A 7,662-nucleotide genomic window follows, 5' to 3' on the forward strand; every position below is an offset into this window, starting at 1 on the left:
GGGGTCAGGCTGCCCCCCTGCGCTCGAGTCTCTTTGATCCGCTCCTGCAGACACTGTGACCCGCGCTCAGGTTTGGCAGAGGGGGCTGGGATGAAACACCGCCTGGTTTGAGTCTCGGTCCCTTCTTCAACCCGCAGGGATCCGTCTCTCCCAGCTGGTCTCTCCCTCGGTCTCCTACTGCCCTGAAAGTCCCTGTGAAATGTACCCATCCCCCTTTTTGTCCCAGGCCCCCCTTTGTCTGTGTCGCTGGGCCTCTCTCCTGGCGCAGTGGTCGGTGGCGGGGTCCGCAGCTCTCGGGGACAGCAGCTGCAGGGAGACCTGGCTCCTGGCGGTGTCTCTGGAGAGGGTGAGGCGGTTCCGGAGAGCCTGGGCCGGGAATGGAGTCCCGGAGCGGGTGATAACGCCCAGGTATTCTAGTCCTGTCTCTGGAGACGCCGGGATCCGCTACCACAGGTAATCGCTGCTCGCTATCGATTCCCCAGAGACCGCGCAGGTCAGAGTGAGGGGCTCGGAGACCTTCCCCATCCCAGGGCCGGACTCCACCAGCCGCACCCGGGAAAGGGCACCTGGAACAGAGAGGAGGGGTAAGTCTAAACTTTCCATGGAGCCCCCCAGAGTTCCCGGGGACCGGGCCCCTCAATGCTCACCTGGAAAGCCAGAGAGCGCGCAAAGCACCAGCCACCAAGCCCCTGGCATGTCTGTACGGGGGGAGGGGGAAAGCCAATGAGCCCCACAGCCGCCGGTGCAGCTTCTGGGGAAGACAAATGCCTGGGAAAGGACAGCAGCGGCCTCCGTGCGTGTGTAGGTCGGGGGAGGAGGGTGTCTGGGGAACAGCGACTCTCTCAGAGTGTGGCTGTGGTCATGAGAGGGTGTGAAATTCTCTGGGGGTTTGGTTCTCCCTCTCTCGTCCGTTCTCCCTCCATCTGGGTGAGTGTTTCAGAGTAGCAGCCCTGTTCGTCTGTATTCGCAAAAAGAACAGGAGGACTTGTGGCACCTTAGAGACTCACAAATCTATTTGAGCACAAGCTTTCGTGAGCTACAGCTCACTTCATCAGAATGCATCCGGTTAGTGAACTGTAGCTCACCAAAGCTTATGCTCAAATGAATTTGTTAGTCTCTAAGGTGCCACAAGTCCTCCTTTTCTTTATGTGAGAGTGTGCATCTTTCTACTACTTATCTATCCATGTCATACATCCCTTTCTCTATCTGATACTCATCTAATCTATCTGTCTATCAAACCTCTCTCTATATTGATCTATCCAGCCTACACACACCAAACAGGGGCGCATACATCCCATATACAAGCCTCTCTCTCCTCCGCAAATGTCTGCAACCCAGCACAGCATGGCAGACCCGGACTGGGCTGTCTCACTCTCTTCCCTGCTCTATGGAGGGCAGTTGTGCCGCGGTGTGTGTGTGTGTGTCCCAGGATATCAACAAGACAAGTTGGGTGAGGTAATATCATCCCAGGAAGGTGGGGGGCTATTCTCACTCACTGCGGGTGCTGAGTTTTCACCTGGCCAGTTTTCACTATTACCTCTCCCATGGTCAGTAAACCGGTCAGTTACTGCAGTTAAAGGTGCACTGAAGCCACTGGAAGCTGCTGCCTGTGAAACCAGCCCTTTTCTTCGGGAACCCACCAATCAGAATCCGGGAGACTAATTTGAACTTCCGGCACTGGAAAAACCATATCCCTGCCTTAGTGGTCCAATCACTGGGCTGGGTCCCAGGACACGCGGGTTTCATTCCTAGCTGGGGCACCAAGGGGAAGCCAAAGGGGCAGCATCAGATCTGCCAGCAGCTAGTGACATCTGACCCTGTCCCCTTTTGGCTGCCCCCTGCCACAGCTCTGGGTCCACCAAAGAAATGCTGACCCCGCCCGCCCCCTAGAGGCTGCTTGGGAATCATCTAAGTGAGGGAGCGCAAGAGAGAGCGGGGTGCTGCCCCCTAGGGGCAGGGGCAGGGAGAGAGGAAGCTCGCTGCTAGCCCAGATGGGCAGGTGTGCAGGAAAGAAAACGGGGCCTGCTACCCTCCAGTGTTTCCTCGCCCAGCCTTGACCTGTCTCTGCAGCCCCACAAAAGCCGTGTCCTTCACGTGCTGATCGCGGCGTTGGGGCCATTTTCTCCCTGGTTCAGTTCTGTGTGTGTCTGACTCTTCCCCTGGGCTGTGCCCCGCGGCGGGCTGTGACTGCAAAGGGGATGTTTTTGTGCGTGGTTAGATTCCCTGCCCGTCACTGTGTCTCTCTGACAGTGATACACCGCCGCGTCCTCGGGTCTCAGGCCGGTCATTTGCAAATAGAGCAGGTTGCTGGGGTTGTCTCTGGAGATGGTGAATCGCCCTCTCACCGACTCAGCGTATCTCTTGTCGGTTCCGGCCCAATAGCTAATGCCGGACACCCACTCGGGTCCCTTCCCGGGAGACTGCCGGTACCAGTGCATCCAGTAGTCACCAAAAGTGAACCCGGAGGCTTTACAGGAGATGCTGATAGACTCTCCTGCCGTTTTCACGCCTCCCCCAGACTCCACCAGCTGAACCTGCGAAGTGGCCCCTGAGGACAGAACAGAGAACGATCTTAGCCTTGTGCGCAGTAACACTGGTCTCCCCTGCCCCCATCTGTTAGGGCCAGAAATCACCTTGGGGATGTGCTGCCAGGAAAGCAACGTGCAGCCAGAGGAGCATCTTCTGCTAAGTGGGGAGTGAATTTCCCAGTGAGAGTTGTGGGTGTTCACTGCAGACACATGGGGCTGCAGCTTTTGTCTCCTGCAGGGTGGGGGACACGGCGGGGGTGGGACAGGAAATGTTGTCACTCCATTTGCATCTGCTCCCTTCTTTAAGGACAGACAAATCAACCCCTAGGGGCGGATCGGGAACCTGGCATTCGTGTAGAGGCTCGTCTTTACCGGATACATTTACACTCCAGAGGCTTAGTGTGGCGGCCTGGGAAAACCAGGGATAATTTCCTGGGCCGGAAAACAAATCTCTCAAGTGGAGGCGCTTGTGTTTTCAAGCAGGCTCTTCAATAGCGCTCTGGAGTTGCCAGGTCTGCCCGCAGTGACTAGCGAGCGCTCCCCTTGGGTCCTTTGTGTAATTCAAGTCGGCAATGGGCATTTTCTTACCAGCCTGGGTTGCGCGAGAGCCGACATTGGGCACGGGTCCTCTCTTGGATTAGGCTCCTCACCACGCTGCCACTCGGACCAATGGCGGAGTAAAGGAATCGGGATCCCTTTCATCTGAACGCGTGGCCGGAGGAACAGCCCTTCCCCCCGCGGGCGAAGGCAGGACAGACACGGTCTCTGGCGATGCGCTGTGAAAGAAATCCCGGGGCAGCGCGGCCCAGTGCCGCGCTAAGAACCGGGGCCTCTGCTCCCCAGAACTCGGGCAGTCCCGCACCAGCGCGCACAGTGCCAGTGTGGAGCCAGGCATTTGGCTGCTGTTCCCCACCTCTCTGCACTGAAGGAGAAGTTGGGGACGGGGGAGAGGTGTGCGCTAAACGGGGGTTAAAATAGCCCCGAAGTTCTGCAAACTCCGGTTTCCAATTTGAGTAAAAACCCACAGGAGAAGCTGGGGTTCAGCCGAAGTTCACTAATCCCAGTTAAGAACTCGCTGGTTTTACTTCCTTTGACTGAAGTGAAAACATCCCCACTGGGGCCCAAACTGCCGGAGCGATTACAATATTTTTCAGCTATGCCTCTGTCACACACAGAGAAGTATTAAACACAAATACATAGACAGCATTGAGACAGTGCCGAAAAATCACTAGCCAAGGTATCCTGACACCATCTCTGTGAGCTAGGTAGAGAAGTTACAATACTCACCTACAAGTATTGTAACTTCTCTACCTATCCAAGCAAAAGTGGATGGGAATCTGGGAGGCAGTGACCATGAGTTGGTTGAGTTCAGGATCCTGACGCAGGGAAGAAAGGTAAGCAGCAGGATACGGACCCTGGACTTCAGGAAAGCAGACTTCGACTCCCTCAGGGAACAGATGGCCAGGATCCCCTGGGGGACTAACATGATAGGGAAGGGAGTCCAGGAGAGCTGGCTGTATTTCAAGGAATCCCTGTTGAGGTTACAGGGACAAACCATCCCGATGAGTCGAAAGAATAGTAAACATGGCAGGCGACCAGCTTGGCTTAATGGTGAAATCCTAGCGGATCTTAAACATAAAAAAGAAGCTTACAAGAAGTGGAAGGTTGGACATATGACCAGGGAAGAGTATAAAAATATTGCTCGGGCATATAGGAAAGATATCAGGAGGGCCAAATCGCACCTGGAGCTGCAGCTAGCAAGAGATGTCAAGAGTAACAAAAAGGGTTTCTTCAGGTATGTTGGCAACAAGAAGAAAGCCAAGGAAAGTGTGGGCCCCTTACTGAATGAGGGAGGCAACCTAGTGACAGAGGATGTGGAAAAAGCTAATGTACTCAATGCTTTTTTTGCCTCTGTTTTCACTAACAAGGTCAGCTCCCAGACTGCTGCGCTGGGCATCACAGAATGGGGAAGAGATGGCCAGCCCTCTGTGGAGATAGAGGTGGTTAGGGACTATTTAGAAAAGCTGGACGTGCACAAGTCCATGGAGCCAGACGAGATGCATCCGAGAGTGCTGAAGGAATTGGCGGCTGTGATTGCAGAGCCCTAGGCCATTATCTTTGAAAACTCGTGGTGAACGGGGGAAGTCCTGGATGACTGGAAAAAGGCTAATGTAGTGCCAATCTTTAAAAAAGGGAAGAAGGAGGATCCTGGGAACTACAGGCCAGTCAGCCTCACCTCAGTCCCTGGAAAAATCATGGAGCAGGTCCTCAAAGAATCAATCCTGAAGCACTTACATGAGAGGAAAGTGATCAGGAACAGTCAGCATGGATTCACCAAGGGAAGGTCATGCCTGACTAATCTAATCGCCTTTTATGATGAGATTACTGGTTCTGTGGATGAAGGGAAAGCAGTGGATGTATTGTTTCTTGACTTTAGCAAAGCTTTTGACACGGTCTCCCACAGTATTCTTGTCAGCAAGTTAAGGAAGTATGGGCTGGATGAATGCACTATAAGGTGGGTAGAAAGCTGGCTAGATTGTCGGGCTCAACGGGTAGTGATCAATGGCTCCATGTCTAGTTGGCAGCCGGTGTCAAGTGGAGTGCCCCAGGGGTCGGTCCTGGGGCCGGTTTTGTTCAATATCTTCATAAATGATCTGGAGGATGGTGTGGATTGCACTCTCAGCAAATTTGCAGATGATACTAAACTGGGAGGAGTGGTAGATACGCTGGAGGGGAGGGATAGGATACAGAAGGACCTAGACAAATTGGAGGATTGGGCCAAAAGAAATCTGATGAGGTTCAATAAGGATAAGTGCAGGGTCCTACACTTAGGACAGAAGAATCCAATGCACCGCTACAGACTAGGGACCGAATGGCTAGGCAGCAGTTCTGCGGAAAAAGACCTAGGGGTGACAGTGGACGAGAAGCTGGATATGAGTCAGCAGTGTGCCCTTGTTGCCAAGAAGGCCAATGGCATTTTGGGATGTATAAGTAGGGGCATAGTGAGCAGATCGAGGGACGTGATCGTTCCCCTCTATTTGACACTGGTGAGGCCTCATCTGGAGTACTGTGTCCAGTTTTGGGCCCCACACTACAAGAAGGATGTGGATAAATTGGAGAGAGTCCAGCGAAGGGCAACAAAAATGATTAGGGGTATGGAACACATGACTTATGAGGAGAGGCTGAGGGAGCTGGGATTGTTTAGTCTGCAGAAGAGAAGAATGAGGGGGGATTTGATAGCTGCTTTCAACTACCTGAAAGGGGGTTCCAAAGAGGATGGCTCTAGACTGTTCTCAATGGTAGCAGATGACAGAACGAGGAGTAATGGTCTCAAGTTGCAATGGGGGAGGTTTAGATTGGATATTAGGAAAAACTTTTTCACTAAGAGGGTGGTGAAACACTGGAATGCGTTACCTAGGGAGGTGGTAGAATCTCCTTCCTTAGAGGTTTTTAAGGTCAGGCTTGACAAAGCCCTGGCTGGGATGATTTAACTGGGAATTGGTCCTGCTTCGAGCAGGGGGTTGGACTAGATGACCTTCTGGGGTCCCTTCCAACCCTGATATTCTATGATTCTAAGTGGTGGTGGGGGGGGGTAGGTTCTGTGGCCTGCAGGGTGCAGTGGGCCACACAGGGGTTCTCAAATTTTTTTCGCCATGCCCTCCTTTGAAAATATTTCAGGCTGCGATGACCCACTTCCCCTCCCCCCCCCCCCAAAAAGTGATAGCAAATTACTGCACATCCTCACTGGAGCACACTCGTGGAATTGCCACCCTTGTTTCTGCGCTGCCTTCAGAGCTGGGTGGCCGGAGAGTGGCAGTTGCTGTACCCCCACTCACTCCTCCCAGACCTATTTTTGTGATCTCCCATCTGCAATAGCCTTGTGACCTCCTTTGGGGTCAGGACCCTCAGTCTGAGAAATTGCTGGACTAGACGATCATGATGGATCCTTCCGGCCTTCCAATCTCGGAGTCTATCTCGCCCTGAGCTAGGCTAGCAGGAGAGAGAAATAACTGGAGGGAAACTTCATGAATAAACTCGGAAGATAAGGGAAGGTCCAGTGTCTGTGCAGAGCCCAGCACAAAGGGGGCCTGGTCCATGAATGGAGTTGCAAGGCACTAGGATAATACAGTCCAATAATAATAATTGGGGAAGACTGACGGATTGCCCAATGGGAAGGTTCCCCTGAATTCTCCGGTGTACTTTTGGGCACCTTGGAAGGTTTCCATTTCAGACGCCCGCAGGTTTGCTAGTGAACCCAGCACAGCTCAGATCTTTCCCCTGCTCTCAGACCAGGGTGTCTGGGTTCATATCCCTGCCCTGTGCTCAGAGAACAACCCCTCCGTGCACAGACACACACCCTGCCCCCTTAGCGTCCGCTACACTGCACAAGGGCGCCACCCAGGGGCTGCAGGGGTCGGTGGGTGGGTGAGCGGCCGGCTATGTGGTGCGGGTCAGGGGACACCGGAGTTCAGGGGGTGATGTTAGTCACGGGACGCTCACGAATCCCCTGGTCTGAACGAAGCGAGTTTTTGTGTCAACTCAGACAGGCTTCCCCTCACTGTGTCTCTCGCACAGTAATAGCGGGCGGTGTCCTCGGGCTTCAGGCCGGTCATTTGCAGATACAGCTGGCTCTTGGCGTTGTCCCTGGAGACGGTGAATCGCCCTTTCACGGAGTCAGGGTATTCTGTGCTCCCACCAGTGCTGGTGATGCGTGAGACCCATTCCAGCCCTTTCCCGGGCCGCTGCCGGTACCAGAACATGTCGTAGCTGCCGAAAGCGAGTCCGGAGCCCGTGCAGGAGAGCCGCCTGGAGCCGCCGGTGGTCCCAGCCCCGCCGCCGGACTCCACCAGCCGCCCCTGCGCCTCGGCCCCTGGGGAACAAGCCGGGTTGGGGGCGTGAGAGCGGGTGGGAACAATCCCCTCGGGCCAGGTCTGGGCAACGGCGGCAGCTTTGGCCACACTCTAATGTAAGGGGGGAAACTTCTGGTCTGGCAACGATATTTATGGGAAAAATGAAAACCCTTTGGGGGTTTTCAGCCACCGCCTCTCAGACGAGACAAATACATGGTATGAAACCGGAAACAAAATCCGTGTGTCCCAATTTATTCCTGGGGAATCTCCCCTGCCCCGCTCCG

The sequence above is a fragment of the Natator depressus genome, chromosome 13 (genome assembly GCF_965152275.1).
Source record: "Natator depressus isolate rNatDep1 chromosome 13, rNatDep2.hap1, whole genome shotgun sequence".
Taxonomy (NCBI): Eukaryota; Metazoa; Chordata; order Testudines; family Cheloniidae; genus Natator; species Natator depressus.